The sequence below is a fragment of the Varroa destructor genome, unplaced genomic scaffold (genome assembly GCF_002443255.2).
Source record: "Varroa destructor unplaced genomic scaffold, Vdes_3.0 BEIS01000005.1, whole genome shotgun sequence".
Classification (NCBI taxonomy): domain Eukaryota; kingdom Metazoa; phylum Arthropoda; class Arachnida; order Mesostigmata; family Varroidae; genus Varroa; species Varroa destructor.
In genome coordinates this window covers 26691115-26710076 of record NW_019211458.1, presented here as the reverse complement: position 1 = coordinate 26710076, position 18962 = coordinate 26691115, and the positions used below count along the sequence as shown (strand labels likewise).

General features: G+C 46.0%; 1 long non-coding RNA gene across 1 annotated transcript; it reads right to left on the bottom strand.

Moving 5' to 3' along the window:
- Positions 1-1369: 1369 nt before the first annotated feature.
- LOC147755484 (uncharacterized) lies at positions 1370-3006 on the bottom strand. Its single transcript, XR_015328827.1, has 2 exons — positions 2054-3006; positions 1370-1513 (listed from the first exon to the last, which is right to left on the bottom strand). It is a non-coding gene; the product is annotated as an uncharacterized LOC147755484 (long non-coding RNA).
- Between the last annotated feature and the right edge of the window lie 15956 nt (positions 3007-18962).

The window sequence follows — 18962 nt, the reverse complement described above, 5'->3', positions numbered from 1 at the left end:
CGAATAATTTATATGAACCAACCATCGTCGTGAAACGAGCGTACCTAGATTGTCCTACATTTCTGGTTTGTCGATCGTTTGACGCAGGCGAATTTCGTTTGTTTTTGTAAGTTGTACGAGAGGGTTTGTTAGCACCTACGTCGCAGATTCAATTTTAAGCTTCTCGTCAAGAGTCAACCTTGTCGAACATTTTCAACAGTGTACCCGTGTAGCTGCACACCCAAATCGATACTACTCATTCAACCACGCTGATCTGTCATTGCAAAGTGAGAAATGGAACATGAATTGATCTGATATCTCGTACGATGCGAAGAGCGCAGAGTCCCGACTTGTATGAAATTAATTATATATTATGGTTCAATCTACGTTCATAATGATTATGCACCTTGCCATTGTTCTTATTAAATTGGAATATAGGTAATTATTATTAAAAATGTATTTCTACTTTTTTCAGGAGCGTTTTCTTTTCTCCATAAAATCGTCGTAGTTTCATTGCGCTTTGAATGAAATTTTTCCTTCAGTTTAGGCTCCGTGCACACTTTGTGCCGAAGCACCACAACATACTCTTTCGTGCTCCGAGTTCTACTATAGTGCCCGTCATGATGAAGTGATACCATAGTTGACTGCTAAGCTTAAAAACGCTTGATGGTCTGGACGCGGGTGTAGACCTACTGCTGGGAGCCAACGGTCTGAAGCACTGCTCACAAAACGTAGAACTCGAAACCTGCATTTCTTTAATGTCCTGCTCAAAAGCGGATTCTCAAGTGCGATAAAGCCGTCTTAGAGCTAGAGGATACTTCTGTCCTGGTTAACCATCGTTGAATCGGTGAAGACCGCTTTTGAAGACACTTTTGAAGGAAGACGACTGGCGAACAACTGATAGATTGACAAAGAAGATCAATTATTCGATTATTGGTAGGCTTTTCTGTTCAAATTGGAGTGGTCCTTCACGCAACCTTTTATATTCCATTAGCAGCTCGCCCACTATCAAGCGGGCCACAGTCACAATGACAAGTGTCCATACAGATCTGTTAGGAACGGTAAAACGAGGTGTTTTAATCTGAAGCTGAAAGAAGAACGCATATCTACGTTCCAGAGTTGAATGCATTCTTATCTGTTCGATAAGGACGGTCCCATCCGAAAAAGGCTCGGACTTTTTGCGGAACAACATTCCCACCGTTATGGTTCGATTATAACAAGCAAAAGATCTATTTGTGTTTATGTTGTATAATAGAATAGTATACGAAATGTCCATGTGGGTGCCGGTGACGTTTATTTGTAGGTGGTGGCTGTGCAAAGTAAGCTGCATTTTCTCTATTTTTTTTTCTACCAAGCTGAACGTTATCGCAACACTATTAAACAACGCAAATTGTTTCAGTAGTTTATTTACAAAATACAGCATTTCTGTTCGTTTTACAATTCTGAGCATTACCATTGCAAACATAATAGATTGGCATTGGTCAACCATTGCACTCGCGATCTCTTCCAAAGGTTTCTTCGCTTCCATTCGTTTCTGTAATGAATAAAATAAGTTGCAAAAAAATTACAATTTATATCCATGCAACCACGGAACAAACCAATTAAGGGCACGATCAAAATTAGCGAGTATAAGCTTTTAAATGTAAATTTGAAAACATTTACATATAGACATATGGAATTGGATATGTCTACAGGGAAGCTTCCTTGCAGGGTTCGGCTAATGTGGTATAAGAACTGTGGGAATTGTAAGAAGTTGTGAAAAGTTGAGTCGCGTGTAAGTTCCATAATGTGTACATTGATCTCGTCATTTGGTTACTATACGTCACACATGTACCTTATGAACATTCATTTAATTGTTGTGTTCGGTTATCCACACCAGCTACGAAGAGTTCATTGACTTGTTATTGGTTTGATATGAAGGCTCGGATGAATTTGTTTTTTAGGCATGGTTCTCATTCGGCGGGAGCGATCACTTACTGCAATAAACAGTACAGCCTTTTTTTTAGCCTAATTTAAAACCATGCTTAATAATAACGCTTATCACGCAGATCTCGACATACACATATACACCTACCCATCGAGAAGGTAGAAGAGTCCAGTTAGCTCTTAATTGGCCTTTTCACTGACGCCTACCTCCTGTGGTTACTTGCATTGGAATTGCGCCTTTTAGCCGTTGCCTGCTAAACGTCGAGCGTCGCCATTAAAACCGTCATCTCCTAGGCACCGTCCCTTGTACATACACAACCGAACAGAAAGCAATAAATCGGGAGCACCGACGGCGTTTTAACAGTCCGGTTTCAATCGGATTCACCACGTTCAGCCCGGCGCCGAGCCGCGACGGCTCAGTATGTTGCAGCAAGCATCCAGAACGACGCGCGGATTAAGACCGGGTTTGGTAGGCGACGCTGCCGTACTCTTCGGCTGCCCGACTAGGCAGGTAGATGGTTGACGCAGGACGCAACGGCAAACTAAAAATTTCAGCTCCCATGAAAAATGGTTTTTCTGCCATCATCTGGTCCCGCCATCGCGGCCATATCCTGACCAGTCCTTCACAGTTCTCCCCCATTCATTTGTACGGGTTTTGCTTCAAACGGAGAGCGCCACTCAGCTCGCTCTAACTGCACCTTCCGTCGGTTTCCTCCCGTCTCCGTAGAGAAGTACACCACATAGACATATATATACATATATAGCAGTCGACAGCAGCAGTCGACTGGTGAACGCTGACCGAGCGACCGACTAGCTTAACTTGCCCTTGCGCCCATTATGGGCAAATGGCCCCGAGATGGTAGCAGCAGCCGGCAGCAACTGGGGGATGGATTTGGGCTGTGAAGGAACGAAGTGCTAGGGAAGAGGTAGAAACGAGCGTCGTAATTAATACGGCAATGTCTTCCATTAATCTGAACGTCAACACTAATGGCGGCAGCGGTGGCGCCGGTAGCGGCGACCAACCGACCAGGCAGTGGTAGGTACGTGGTACCCTTGCACTGAGCAGCCTACATGCACGCACAGATGAGGGAGAGACCTCGGATTACTAAAGGTCAGTAGATTGCAGTTGCAGTGCATCCGCAGCAGGGAACCGACCGCCGGAGCTGCCGTCAGTGAGGAGTGAACACTGGATGAGTGGAGCCTTGAACGGGGATCATAAACAGGGTGAGGAGAAGGACCAACAAAAACGACAAGGGCAGAGGGAACACCCCGACGGTATAAGGGAGGTTGTTGCCCGTTTCAGCCAAGGCTGGGCTCTGGCCTTCCACCTAAAGGTTGTCAGCCAGTATCTCGCTTTCGCGGCAGCAGCTCTTCTGATTATACCTGTACCTCAGTTTGTCCCTAGCCTAGTGATCGTCCAGGGCTCGCAACCGTTTTCCCGAATGATGAAGAGGCACGAGAAATGAAGGGGAATGTAGGGTCAAATGGAGGTGCTGCTGCGATGTCGTCGGTGGGGAGAGGCAAATTCGTCGAAGCACCTTTACTGAGTTGCGGTGTTAGACCGTGCTAATCTGTGGGTGCGTGGCATAGTGCCTGTGCCCAAGTAATGTTGCTAGAAGATTGAGGTTCGTGCAACGAGGACGATCGAGCGTTTTCGTCGGGCGGTTTATTATAAGGGGTCGAGGGTCAAGGGAGGATGCGAAAAGCACAGACTGAGCATGATGATCGTTTGAAACTAGGGAAGCTGCTGTCTCCGAGAAGGAGAGAAAGTGGAACCGAGCACAAATGGGGGATTCAGTGATGGATCACGATTCGAATCCAGTCGAGCGTTGTCACATTGATAACGTCTGACATGGAGCGACACGGTGGAGGCAGCCAAGCCTTTGGGTGCTTCACCTTCAAGCGTTTGCGGGCCTGCAGAGGCTTACGGCAATGAACGACGGTGTCGGCGGCGAATAACTCTACCTGTGTGCATTTGTGGCTGGCTTAGTCACTCTGTTTATTAGCGTACGTTAGACTCGTAGGTGTAATAGTGGTTGCATTTGAGAAGTCACTTTGGCTATTATTAACAGTGATATAACTCGTTTCATTGGTTAAGCGACTGGGGCAATTCTAGATAGAGCGAGAGGATGAAAGGTAAAGAGGGCTTAGTGGAATGCACTTTGTGGTTAGTTTCCTAGTTGGTTAATACGTGTCTATTATAATCAATAGATATGAATAACTCTTGCCCACTTCATGGCATTTCTCTCACTTGGGCATTCTCAAATATCTCTAAATACGCATAGATCTCTACGGATGAATATCGATTTGTATAAATAAAAGAAAATTATTTTTATAATTTGTAGGTAACGTAATATATATAGGACTATATTTAGGTATGATGTTTACAATAAAAGAGCATAAATGAGTGTTTGTGCAGATATAGGTATGCGCCAGTTTCGGATCCTATTAGATCGGATAGATCTATTCTAGGCAACTAGGTAGAATTGAGCCTGTTAGATATACCTTTTATTTGTCTTTTAACTGCCTGTTAAAGCTGTTTGGTCCTGATTATGCAACAAAGCGAAACGACACCTCGTCGCAGTATAATGGCTGCCCTTAATTTCCTATGTTTGTATTGGTAGAAACAAATTTTGACCGTACTGGCAAAGTGCATTACCCTACTATGTACAATATTCAAGCATATTCGACTACAATACAGGCACTTATATGTGTAATGGATAATGGGTCAATGAGAGCATATATCGATGCCCGCAACACGAGCGGTTCGTCAGTCTACTGGGTAAAGTTGGTAGGTTCAAATTGTTCGTGATATCTCATACATATTTGTCACGGTAGAGTGTTCCGCTTGAAATTTTGCTGGCTAAGATATGCAAACAAACCCAAAAAACTTGTTAACTTTAAGGGAATTAGATTAGTAACATGCATCTAATTAAGTGCTTACCTTAAATTATTTTAGGACCAACGGAAATCGAATTAGAAAATTTCAATTTTGTTATATGTTTTCGAATAAGATGGCCAGGTCAAAACAAAGCTTTAAATGTAAATAAAGATGAACTTCTATAATACCATTGCAATAATACAGTCATAATAGAAAAATGCTAAAAAGATTTTATTTGAAAAAGGTTTATTAAGCAGAAAAATTTCCTATAGACTATCCATTCCTGTTGCGTCGCATTAACCGTCATAGAAAGTGATTCATATCAGTTAAGTAGAAAGGAGGATTTATTAAAAAGAGCCTTGCTTCTCTAGGTACAACGCTTTCGTAGCAAAGCACGAACATCCTGGCAAACAAAAGTAATCGGCATCTTCTTACTTTTAAAATATCTGTCGGGAAACGTGGCATAATTAAGAAGAATTGACCCTTTGATACCTAAATTAGGGAAATCAATAAAGCAATTCTGGGTTCATGCAACCATTACTTGTCTGGTCATATATAATAGTTATAGATTAAGTAAAGTTCTTCGTGCGTAATGCATTTACCTGCTAATCTTGAAAAACATCGCGGTCGAGGCTCGAATTCAATCCAAATGTTGACTTTTTTTTTTTTTTCGTACAGCCCTCTACATTTTTTTTTATACCAACGCAGTACTTTCGGACGAAGCGATAGCTAACAAAACTTCAATGTATTGTGAAAATTACTGGCCAACATGTAACTTTCTTGTGAAGGGGATACTAGTAATAAGCATGACTGTAAAATTTAATTTTTCCAATGGAATTCCTTAATTTTATAGACGGTGACCAATGTGAGCGAATTTTCGTTACTGTTTATTAGAGCAGTGACTAGAGTATCCTTATACGTTTCTTCAGGATGGCTATCACTAACACGGCTTAAGCCGCATGGGAAAGATCTACTGCGGCTACTGAATATTCTGTCTTCCAAAGTTTGCTTTTGAGACAATTTTCATTTTTTAATAAAACAATATCTGTTAATATATATTGTACTATGCATAGATTATTTCTGAATTTATCTATTCAGTCAACCATCCTTGCCAACCAGTGTCAGCAAAAACCAATTAAAAGTCATTGCATAGAAAGAACCTTTTCGAAAAAAGCATAAACTAAATTTAAAAATAACAGGCTAGTAAACCATTTTTTCTTTCAAAAAATACGGAACTTACTTTCTGAACTGATACTGCTAACAGGGCGACGCGGATAGATCAATCGTTTATCAAGTAAGATTATGCTTAGTAAGGTTTAAAAAAAGTAAAGAATATCTTTGTAAAATAATAACGAAATTTTAGCTTTCACAGTAGCAATTCGTACTATTCAGCGAATTTAACGGATTCACAGATATAAGCTGTGTATTTGTTGTACCTATTCAATTTTGTGTTATAAACGGTGTCAATGTCTTTGTTGTTCGTTTAGGTCTCAGTAGTTGAAGTAAATGTAGGTGTGAGGTAGGAGAAGCTGTGGTCCTTAAATAGGCATGTATATAGATGTGAACGGTAAAAGGCCTTTCAGACTTATTGCCAGGAATTACGCTGCAGGTATACGTAAAACAGGGTTATTATTAATCATTAGTATTGTTATCAATTATTATCGATTTTATATATATATATATATATATAGGCGATTTACTCGGTTTTGTCTTGTCCTTACAAATAGATAGGTGAACAAATCGAAGGCAGTTATTTAATTGAAACGAATTGCGTCTTAGATCTCAGTCAGCGATTGTTCCCGTTTCCGTGCCCACACCTTGATGTATGCGAAAGGTAAACACGGAAAGGCCAATCGACCTAACGTTTGTTGAAATAAGGTTAAGCGATAGTTATGATTAATGCAGTAAAAACGACACATGACTGAAAATTAGGCGCTAGTAATCCAACCCGAAAATCTAGAAATTTTCAAAGCACCTTCGCTTCTATAACGTTTAAAACACCCAAGACTTCTACCCTTAACAAAAAAGTAGTGACGAAATAAATCATCCGGTTGCCAGTTAAGGTGATTTTCTCCTAACATACTAATCTGTCAGCGTGATTCGGGTTAACAAGAGAGCTCCATAAAGCTTACCTCCACCTGAAGGTCCAGCGACGAATTAAGCATACACGTACTTCATTCTATTTAACAGTGTGTAGCTGAATTGGACAAGACTATTAACAGCTGGCCTACGCTATTAGCTGATAAGATGTCCATATTATTTCTTTTGTTGTTTGCTCATAATATATTTTTAACACTGGCTAATTTACCAGCCAGTCGAAGCGGCATTCAAGGCCCGGCGAAAGCAAACGCCGTTGATTCCACGGGTCGGAACGAGTTACTCACCCTGTTATTCACGGGTTAAGGTAGTGGTCATCGAATAAATGATCGCAGCTGCTACTGCGGCTGCCGACTGTAGTCGCGCCGTGTGGCCCTACATTTAGGTCGAAGAGGGTAGCATCTGAGAATGAAAGCGCCTGGCGGGTAGCCGCTAAGCTTTGCCCGTAGGCATGTCGCAGAGCTGCCTGACTCTTGCCCAGGACAGCAACGGAAGAAGTCACCACCAACTCGGCCATCGTAGCCGCCGTTCTCTGTTCATCTGCCTTTCTGGTGAACGAGGCAGCAGCTCATGCAGTGAACAAAAGAGAAGGAAACAAGCAACGCAGGCAGGAGCATCTAGAAAGAGGAAGCAAAAGCAGGCAAGTAGAAATCGTGCGTGCCTGCCTGCAGTGCTGCTTTGTCTGGGTGTAAGCCTGCATCAACCCACTGGCGATTCGCGGCAACCCGCTCGCGGAGGGCGATTCTCCTCTTACCGGATCTCCAATTCGGTGGTGCCCCGAGGCAGGCAAGTCGGGTCCAACTGCCGTTACTATTGCTAGAGCCGACGACTGTTATTGAATGAGGCGTCCCTTCGCACGTCCTCCGGCTGCACGAACGAGTACTCCGACTGTGGTCAGCAACAGCAGCGGCGACCAACGGCTGGGCGGAGGACGGGTTAGCTAGCTAGCGAACAGACCTTTTTATCTGCCCTGAGAGCCCGGAGATGGCATACATTATGCATAAGGCATAAGATCTCCCCGTCAGACGCGCACGAGATGGCCCATACCCCTTCTGTTGGCCTTTCCGCCTGCGTCTTCCTCCGTACTATAGAAGCAGCTAAAGACTGCCGCTGCCGACTACGCTGACTATATACTAGATAACTCGTGGTTGACGGTCCGATTCTGCAGCTGAATGCGAGGCTACAAGGAACTACGACTTCGCATTGCTTCTACTTTCTCTTTTCGCGAAACTGCTGCACAACCAAAGCCTAGCTGGCTTGCTGGCTTCAAACAGCCAGCGAATGGTCACAGTGCCGAAGCAGGCTGTCATGCGGGGAACAGCCGATCATTGGTGGGAAACGACGGCAGCATCAAATGGGAAGTGGTGACAAAGACGCAATGGGCCATTGGGGACAAGGGGCAACGGTTGACCAAAGGAAGGCAAATAGCGCTAGGTCATATTATTATTCTTATACACTCGATCGTGTGTGTGATAAAGCTCCGGCGTAGAAGAAGAGATGGAGTTCCGGTGCACGCGAACTCTCTGAGTTGGTGGTACTCAGAAAGGGGAAGCGGTCGAGTCCTGCTGATCATCTTCTGATAGAAATTGATAAGAGACACAGTAGAATACTACGATAGCAACGAAGGCAGACGTACATACGCATAGAGGCTGGGATGGAAATAGCCAGTTTTGTTGGTAGCACAATAGGATTCTGCCGTCAGCCACTCATATCTATGGCCACCAAGTCACTCAACATCGTGGAAGTATCGTAGTCAACGATGGATGAGGGACGAAGACGATGTCATCCGTTGTAAGGAGAATATTCACGACATTTCGTACCAATGCCACGGGCTGTCTATCGGTCTGCAATGTAGATGCAAGGTTGACTGAGATCCACAGCACAGCAGTGGATGCTACTTTAGTCCATGATCTTATTCGTCCGTGGACAGTCGTAGTTCTTACATTCAACTATAACTACCCGCACTTCGATTGTTGCTGCCAGCAATCTATCTCTCTTTCTATACAGTCAGTGTTAGTTCTCTTCCAGTATAAACTCGTGATGTCGGCCAAAGCGGCGCGTGCGGCGTATCTGGACCATCCAGTCTCGTAAAGAAGCCCAACGACAGGATGGCATGTTGTAAGCATCTGACTACTGCCTTTAAGGGCAAAGAGCCGACGGATAGAGAGCACGCAGCAGGTTAACTCAACGGATGACTCAAAACCTACCTGAATCTGCTGGCTCAGAGTCCACTGCTTTTCAGCGAAAACAGTGGGTCCGTCCATCTGTGCTCTCGCTAGGTATTCACTGAAACAACTACGATCGCGAAGGAAGGACGACGACTAACATTGGGAGACTATCAGCAGCCTTCACTGTCACTGTTCAAAAACAAGAAAAAATAAGAAGTTTGTGTGTCTGGTCTATGACATAGTCAGGCGCAAAACAGGGCAAGACTCTCAGCAAGCGCAAGACCTCGATACGACGCCAAGTGTGACCAGCTAATATGAAAAGCCAAGCTGAACTGGGCTAACTGTATGGACGTAGAATGTGTAACAGATGATGCATCTCAAGGTACCGAAGTAGAGAGAAAACCTAGAAGATATAGCAAACATGAATCTACATCTTGACGTCATCGGGATGCAAAACAACATTATTTTTTTCTTTGGCTGGCAAAATTTCGCATACTTACTTCGCTCTCACCCTCTGGCAATCTGCCATCGTTGTTTCGCGAATACATACGTTCTACCTGTACCACGCAGAAGGGTTTTCTCATACGCCATCAAGGCGTTCTACAACCACCGTGCTTTGGGGCAAAAAGGCGGGTCACATTCAGCAGGACGGCACATAAGTGCGAGTCGAAGCTAAGCGATTATATCAGCCAGCAGCGAAGCAGCGCTTCGTGGCTCGTACTCCTCTAGAAAGTACTTGGTTATTACTAGGTTTGCCTACAGCGGACGGACGGTCGCCAAGAAAAAGGAACCATATGGTTAGGACATATGTCCCTGTCATGTATAGGACGACGTAGAAAAAAAGTATGAGCAGGCTGATCGCATGGGGGTGTTATGGCGTCGGAGCGCTAGGATATAGCTTAAAAGCGGTCGATCGCGTGACCCGAGTTTATCGATGGCCAGAGCTACGGCTCTAAGCAGCATATTGTCGTGGTGTTTGGAAAAAACATTATGAAACGATAGCGAACAGCCTACAGCACGGCTACCGCCGAAGGTTGGCTCCCTACTGAACGGCCGTATGCAGTATATATATATATATATATGAAAAAAGTAAGGTATTATATATGTATAAAAACTACCTTACGGTCTGCGAGAGCCTGTGAAAGTAAAGATATCGATAGCTGTGGCTGTTTCGTAGCCAGCAACAGCATCATTGCTGCATCTTCGAGACTTCCAGATTCTGCTCACGACCTCGTTTATTTTCTCCATCTGTCTCTCACGTACTTTGTTTCTCTGGCTCACTGTCATCTTATGACGTATGAAGCGCGCAACAACTGCAGGGGCAACCAATAGTCCACTACGGAAACTGCTTCGACACCTGGAGCACGCACAAGAGGGAGTCAGATAAACTGCGAAGAAGGAGGTATCAAGAGGACAAACGTGCTGGGTACAAAGAATATCTGAAGGCTTGATAACATTCTGTGCCAGTGTGCGCCACCTGGTCATCATTCAGGGGTCTGTTCGCTGACTGGTCCGCTCGTTTGTTCAGGCCCACCCAACGCTGGACTGCTTGAAGCTAGTTAGTTTTCTTAGTGGCTACCCCTTGCCGGTTCCACTGTCCCTGTTATTTTACGATTGGCAATGTTATTGCCGTGTATGTTGTACGGTGATCTCACTATGACGTCGCCCCGTTCCTCTTGTATCGCAGTAGGAAAATAAGGATATTGCCTCATAGAAGGAGCTCGTTTTTTGGACCCTTTCCGCACTTTGTGCCTTTCTCTTCTTTTCCAGGCACGCCTTTCCCAGCCGCAGGGCCTTGACAACTCTAAATGAAATTTCCCCTTGAGCTTGTTTGCATTGGGTTGTAGGGAGCTCGCCGTTGTCGACCGGAGAGCAACAGGAAGAGCAGCGCCGCAGCGGATGTTGCGGTCTGCTTTAGAGTACCATAAGACAAGAAGCGGCAGGCTGGCTTACAAAGACTAGTCGCACCCTGTAGTCGTTAGGATACCTCTCAAACGAATTCTCCACCAAGGTTTCTGTATCTAGTCAAGCCCGGGGCTCGAAGTTCCCAGTCTCAAGCCAGCTCTGCGCGCAAAACCAGAGGCATGAGGCTGCGAGGCTTGGGCGGAGTGCAGCATTATATTGACGCTGACGGTCACTGGCATTGCTGGCGAAATAGCGATCCCTGGCAGCACGGAGTTAAGGAAACCGCGAGCAAATACGAAAGAGTAAAAGAGCAAGTGGCGGGAGGGGGTAAAACAAAACTGTATGAGTGACGCGGTTTTCAGGCTGCTCCAGGCCACAACAGGCTCAAGAAAGTTCATAGTGTAGAGGGACCCTTACATGACTCTTGCTGGCAGTACACTGCGACGACGAGCGCGTTTACGTCCTAGACACGACAGAACCAGATGGACCCAAACTACCGTTGTGCTACAAAGGGCAAAGCCGGAAGTGCATAGTGCTATGGACCACATACACGTTAGGAACGAAGGGACAAGAACACCTAACACAGCATCTCCGCTATTGAGAAGCGGTGGTAGCAGCAACAGCCCCATCCATGGCGTGGTCTGGAGACCACAAGGTAACGAGGCCAGGCAAGCTCATTATCAAACATGGACGCCTCTACCATGACGTTGGCCAGCCTGCCTGCCTTTTCTTGCTACTGCCTGCCTCCTTCGCTTGACTGCAGCGGTACGTAGTTTGCAGTTTCCAGTGTGCGGCAGCCTCCTGCGCCTGCACTTCCCTGAATAGCTGTATAAACATTCAGGAAACGAAGGATCCTGCGAGTAATCGAGCTATTCCTTCCTATCCAAAGGACCTCTTGTACCACAGAAACAGGCTGCTGCCTGCATAGCGAACTGCCGTTGAGTTAACAATACGATAAATAGCGCTCGAGGAGACAAGAGCCTGAGAGGGGCAACTTGCTAATTTATATATTATAGTTTAAGCTTGACCTGCTAATTATGGTGGAGAATGTTAGATATATTCAAGTATATTATTTTTGTTAGTAGAAAGCGAAGTGGCTTTTTTAGTCTGTCTGAAATGTAATTTTTCGCCTATAGTCAAGTTGGTTGCTGTACGCGATAGTACGCTGCTTGGGTAATCTCTGATAATGGATTGAGCATTGGCTGGGTTCGGGTTCAGTAAGACTACACTAGAACTAAGAGGCAAAACCAAAAGAACGTATTTGATCTAACCAAAGATATAATTAGGGCAGCTAAGACCGCGAAAATAGACGTGTCTCGTATGAACGCAAAGCTGTACAACGGCTGAGAGGGCTGTGAACGTCCACCGCCAGGAAGGCAACGGCAGTTACTACCAATATTTATTGTTGCTACCATCACTGGATACGAAAATCAATATTCTGTTTCTGATCACACAGCTAGACAAATACATACGTGCACGCACGTGCGGACTGGACGTGTACGCACACCACGAACCAATCCTACGATTAGCTTTGACCCTTCCTCGGCTTCCATTTTCGTCGATCAAGCAACTTACATTAGTCTCTTCCCGTTCTTCGACTAATACTGCACACGCGCTCGAATGCAAGTGCTAGCCAGAGTGAAGTACGATCTCGACAACTGAAACGATAGGGACGGCCATAGAGTCCGCCAATGACGAAAACGAACAGCTAGAATCGGTTCTTTGGCCAGCCTTACTTGTTGGCCAGCTTAAACCTTATTCACAATTGTATCTCTAGGCAACGCTTTACGCGATGCTAATTTCATTCCCCTTGTATATGTGCGCAATGAAGAATGAAGCTCATAACTGGCATTGTCCCATGCTGGCATGGTTCCGAGTCGTTGTTATTGACTTCGTGTTCATTTTTGACGTTGTGAATACGCTTTCGGTGTCACCCACATACCGTCACTCCACACATATATTTCCCTACGAAAACAATCGAACGCGGGATCAAGTGAAGCCACACTAAACTAGACCGTCTTTCACGACGAGACGCGACTTCGAATTCAGGAGCTATGCGTTGCTAGCCGGGAGTTTAAGGAAAGATTTGGCACTTCGAAGTGAGCGTGCTGCAAAAGATAATCGTAAATACGTCAGCAAGTACGCGAGCGAATCGAGTAAGTATGAACTTCAAGTCACGAGTGGAGTAAAAAAAGGAACGCCCCCTCTTCTCTCACGCTTTGCCTTTCTCTCGCACATCAGCTCTAATTTCGAGCGTGCTGGGTGAGAAGTCTTCGAGGTGGCGAAGTGGGCGCTTCTCTAGTCTCCACTCTGTCTGTGGGCGTGTTTATAAGTTCCCTGGCTCCAAACCGCTTACTCGTTTCCTCGTGGAACTCACTATGAGAGAAAAGGCATAGAATGGGGCTCTGTGCTGCTCTCTCTTCCTTTATGAGAGGCTGACTCGCTGGCCAAGTTGCATAGGCAGCTAGGGAAGCTTTACACTCTTCCTTTCCTCCATGCTTTATTCCTGTGTTCAGTAGCGACCAGCGCGGCCGGTCCGACGGTCATCGCCATGCTGTCCATTGGCGGAACCAAAAATCTATTTTCAGACACGCACGTACTCACAATATCCTCCTACCTCCCGACCCCTTTTTCAACTTGAAGACTACGGAGAAATGATGGGGCGCGCACGGTTGCATTGGCGAGGCCGTGCTGGCTGTGGGTAATGGCAGCAATACAGCCGAGTCGGAGCCACCCTTGCGAGTTGTTGGCTGGACAGAAGCCAGGGCTTTTGGCAGAGGGGAATAGAAGGATAACTCCTCTGACTGGACAGCCAAGGGTATACGGATCCCAGACCCCCTATCTAAGCCGCCGTCAGGACGACTCTAGCACGGCCGCGTCGCCTGCGAATGTGGGAAGCAGGTCTTAAATTCCGAAAGTAGTGAAGCTGGCGGGAGCTATGGTGACGGAATGTGACTATCGGTTAAGGCAAGGAATAGCGATTGGCCGGTCCTGCTGCTAAGGTCTAGGTTGTCTGGGCCGTTTGAGACTCGTGTGTGCGGGATGTAGAAAGAGAGCGTGTATATGTGTTGGTTGTCCTTTGTTGTATGTGCGCTTTGCTGTATACGCTGTATAGCATAGCGTGTGGATTTCCGAGTCACGATGCATTATCGCCATCAGCTCTTAGCTAAACCTGTCAGTCCTTTATGGTCCGTAGTCTTTTTTGCCCTCTTGCCTTTGTTGATTCCTATGACTTCATATGTTCGAGGTGAGGTTATCGATCGTACGACACACGACGAACAATGCCGAACAGACCGCCGCTGAACACTGAGTTGACACGAGTTGGTGAACGTTGGTCGATGGCTATTATAGATCGTATGTTGCCATGACTACCATCATGCTAACCACTATCAAGAACTGTTTGGTGGTACTAACCTCTACGCTATGAGTACGAGGTGATCTTTTCTTTAAGTACTTCGGAGTTCTTTGCCTTTTAACCGTCTTGGTTCCCTGTCGTATTTCTCCCTGTTGCTATTTCCTCTGTTACTAGAAGCCAGTATATCTACTTATAGTAAGTAGAAGGGAATGGCTATGACGATGATGGTGGTAAGAGACGTGCGTTATAACAATAGTCTGATAGTATAGACGTCATGACAGAGCGAGCAGACAGCAAACCCCACTAGTAGTAATGGTCGTGAAAGTACGGACCGTTGGACCTCGGATTGCTGTCGTGTACCGGTTCCAACATGGCTGTGACGGGTTGAGCTGACCCATGAGTAAGCTATCCATGGGGCAATACGTTGCTCTGTTAGGTGGTTGAACTTTGTTGGGTGCCATGGCTTAAGGTGGCCATACTGATGTGTGTTGGTTATGTACCCTTAACCGTCTTCGTTCGTAATCGTCGGAGGACTACGAGTGAACTAGAACTACTGGTGCTGCTCGTATACAATGCTGTATGAGGGTGCCGCTAGATCTCCTACAACAGCGATAGCCCTTACTAGCTCAAGCACCAGCTATAGCGCGCACTTTCTAAGGCTATAGCTTTCTTGCTCACTTCACAGCTCCCTCTTTTCGTCTCCCTTGTTGCTCTCTCGTTTGTCCTCTAGGGAGGAAACTATAGTCGTAAATTCCGCAAGTTATATTAGGTCAAAAAGTTTGTGCCTAGCGGAGCGCCATCGCCAATGCTGCCAGGCCGCCATTGTCGCCCGGGCCCTACTCCGTAACTCGTACTTCCTTGTCTACTTCTGCTCGGCACAGTCGGGCTTTTCTACTCATCGTCCACCGTCGTCAGCCCGTTTCTCCAACCCCTTTTAGCGTCGCACACTTAAATGAAGTGGCTCGAAGCCACCAGCGCTGGTAGCCTGGCGAGCTGAAGCTGGATCAGGACGAGAGTCAGGAGTAGCCTGGAGCCTGTTGGGCGCCCGTACAGCGAAGCAGCGGGTTGAGTACGAGCAGTCATTTAAAGTGATGGCACCGGAACCGGCGTGGAATTAAGATTCTAATCTAGCTATGCCTACCCTGTCGTCTGCACACGGGCCCCGTCTTTGCCCAACCGACCGACCCGACCCCTATAGCTGGAAAGACCCTTTCTCGTCTGTCCTTGTTTAGCTTGACGACTACGATGGCGACTGTGGGGGAAGGAGTGGAATGGCAGACGCTGTGGTACTCTTACTGACTGGTTTTCTCTTGCTCCCTCCTTTAACATACTCGCCGCCAGTTCTTCGTCGTTCCTTGCTTCTCTTAATCTCCCACTTGTTTTCTCTACTCTCTTAGCCCTCGTACCAATGCTCTCTACGAATCCTCTTATCCGACGAACAGGCGGGAGTCGGTATTGGTTGCCAGCCAGCGCTGCGTTGCTTGTAGTCATCGACTGGTTAAACGGGTAACTCTCTCGGGGGAAGTAGAAACGAGTCTTAAGCGACGACGAATCGACTAGGCTAAGACTAGGCGGCTTGCCTAGGCCAGTTCGGATAACTTTTGAAATGCAAATACGTTTCACTCACCCTTGCGCTATTTCCCCATTCATCAACTCCAAGAAGCCGTGTGAATCCCTTCCAGCTTTCCCCTTTTTCCCTCGCGCATACCATTGGTACACCCTTTAGTCGGATCTTTCCTTACATAGGGACGCTCTCTCGGCTTGTTGACGACTCACATGCACCTACCAGCACTGCTACTGCAGCATGAAAAGCAGAACCGCAAAGGCCTCATCACTCACCTACATTAGTAGACAGAGCACCGTGAAGCACTTTCAGAATCAAGGCTACCAGTTGCTTGAGCCGTGTGACAGGCCAAGAGCTTTGTTTCGATACTAGTCTGCGCAGCGCATAAACGGTTGTAAACGTAACGGGAAATGCTAAATGGGACTACAGTCTACTATCCCGTTTGTCTAGACGTCGCGCACTGCCAATTCCTATTGACGGTGACTGAGCCCTAGGAGAAACTGTCCCCATTTCTTTCATAGGTTCCCTCAACATCTAAGGGATCTACTGATACATTTTCACCGTAAGACTTGTAGCTGTTTGAGAGGCAAATAATACGCATGCTCAGATCAAGATTTGCAGAATCTTTTTTCTTTACATTCACACATGTTGGAAGATTAAATGGAAGCTTTACTGAATGCAGCGGCTACCTGTTGAGTGGACTGTTCGTAAATTTGATTGTTGTAGAAAGGACGTCTAATTAAGGTAACTGCCTACGCATGTCCATATATGACGAAAACATATCTTTAAGCTCAAGTAAAGTGCCTCATGGGGTTGTAGAAAGAAACTAATGTACCCGGAATGTACAGAATTCGAAGTTCGTTTGGTTACTTACATAAAAAAATTAGCTACGTAAAAAACGGTATGACAGTAGCGTGTGTAGTTGTAGAAAACATATTTGAACATGTTCAGCCCCTTTGGCAAGCAATCGATGCATATAATGGCATGCAGTAGCACGGGCCATGCCCTCAGAGTGAGCGATCGATAGAGACTGAAAGCTAGAGGCTTCAAAAAACCAAGTATGGGCCGAAGCCCCTTATATATACAGATTATCTAAGAAATACCCAGTGAGCTCTATTTGTGTTCGATAGCAGCGTGGCAGTACCGCCTTTTCTGGTTCCGAGTCATGAGCTGATATTCTCTTCTTCCTCTACCGAACGGAAGGTAATCTGTATTTTAAGTAATCGATAACGAATGAACTTAAGGAGCACTCATAGTTCAGGAATTAGTTTTTCGCCTTAAAAGCTTAAAGACAAAAGAAAGTGAGCAAGTAAAATATCGCGAAGGCGTACGTGAAAAGAGTGTTCAATACGATTTTTCATCAGCAGACTTAGTTTGTCATCATTGTTGACGCTCCAGCAGGCAGGAGCATGGGCTTTTCAATTCTTGAACCAGTGGGATGTGGTCTGATTTCGCGTTCTACAGCACGGAACTAGCCTGGGCACATAGGCCGCTGTTTCGCCTAAAGGAGGAATGCCACAACAGAACACTGAACAAACAGACGAAGGGATTGTACCCGGGTACGCTTGGACCAGTTACCTTCTTCGTCCTCAATATTCTGCTTGCCTGGATAGGAACATAGGATGAATGGTAAAAAACAGGCGATCCCGCGGAAAGCACCATATTAACAATCGTTGCAGTAACATAGTCAGAAGTCAGTCGGGTTACCGGCCCAGTGTTCAATTGACGACTCTCGCTGGCGTTGGCATCTGATTCGTCGCCGGCGGCCAATCCTGCTTTCCTATCTCTTGAAAGACGGTGCCGCTTGCTGGGGCAGTATCGGTTGGCCTAACTGTGTACTTTGACCGGCGTCGCCGTCCCTATTTATATCTAGAAATGATTAGTCTAAATAGATTGCCCATGCTTCATGCCATGGACAACATTCCCCCACGTACCCACGTTCTCGTTTTCCCACTACTACTGTTGGTGTGTCGGTTTGATTCTCCCGCGTCTGCGGTCTGTGTGCGGATTTGTTCGTGTCTGTTGGCCTCGAAGTAAGCGTCACTCCGACCGTGCCTGTATCTACGTTTCTTTGTTCAATCTGTTTAGCGAGTGGACTCGCTGAGTCGTTAAGGCCAGCTTTATTCGCGTTTCGCCCGTCACACACTTCGCTTGAAATTACCCGACCTTCCTATAATCCCCGGTTCGTGTCCCCAGTTTCGTCTGTCCTCCACTATTCTTCACTCTTCTCACTGCGGCGATAAAAATGAGTAGCCATGGCGGCGACTCGAGAATACATCCACTGGGTTACCCATAGTTTGTCTTCGGCGTCGTCGGCAAGCGGGCACGTTTGTCTGACACTCTTTGGACAACCGCTGCAAATCTGCCCTCTAAAGCCCAGAGACTTCTGTCAACCAGCGAAGGCTTGCAAGCGATTCGCCACTAAATTGCGATGGGGCATCCTGATGCAACTGCCGAAAAGCATCGCAAAACTGGCAGAATATCAAGTCAAAGGCTGATGCCGTTAGTCGCAACCTCATGTCCAGTACAATGTTCGGCGTCGTGTGTGTATCTGCTTTTGTTGCGACTCCACTCTCTGCGTTAGGCTAGGGTCCAGCGAGAATAAGCGACGGCAAGGCTAGACGTCGTCGTTGCCAGCATCGGATGAGGGGATTGCCTAGAGTGATTTGACTGAAAGAAAAGAAATTACTCGAGTCTGTAGTGAACAGCCTCGGCAACAGCCGATGTTGCAAACAAATCAGAACAAGCTGAAACAGGAACGAACTAAGCGCGGATGACACTCTCTATTTTAATATCACTGCCATTCGTTCTTCTAGTGAGTGAGTGAGCGAGCTCAATAGCGACTCTCTCCGGCTTCCGTTCTTATGTCTGTACCGTAAATACAGTTGCTTAGAAAAAATCAGTAAGTGGAGGAGATTCGCGCTAACATAGTGAAAAAGCACATAAAGGCCGCATTGTAGAAATCCATTTACTACACTCTGTCAGCATTGATGACTTTGTAAATCAGCAACATGTATGGTCTGTAAAAGGATTATTGGTGTTCTCAGGTAAAAACTAGTGGAAACAAATTAGATCAAATGAAACAAT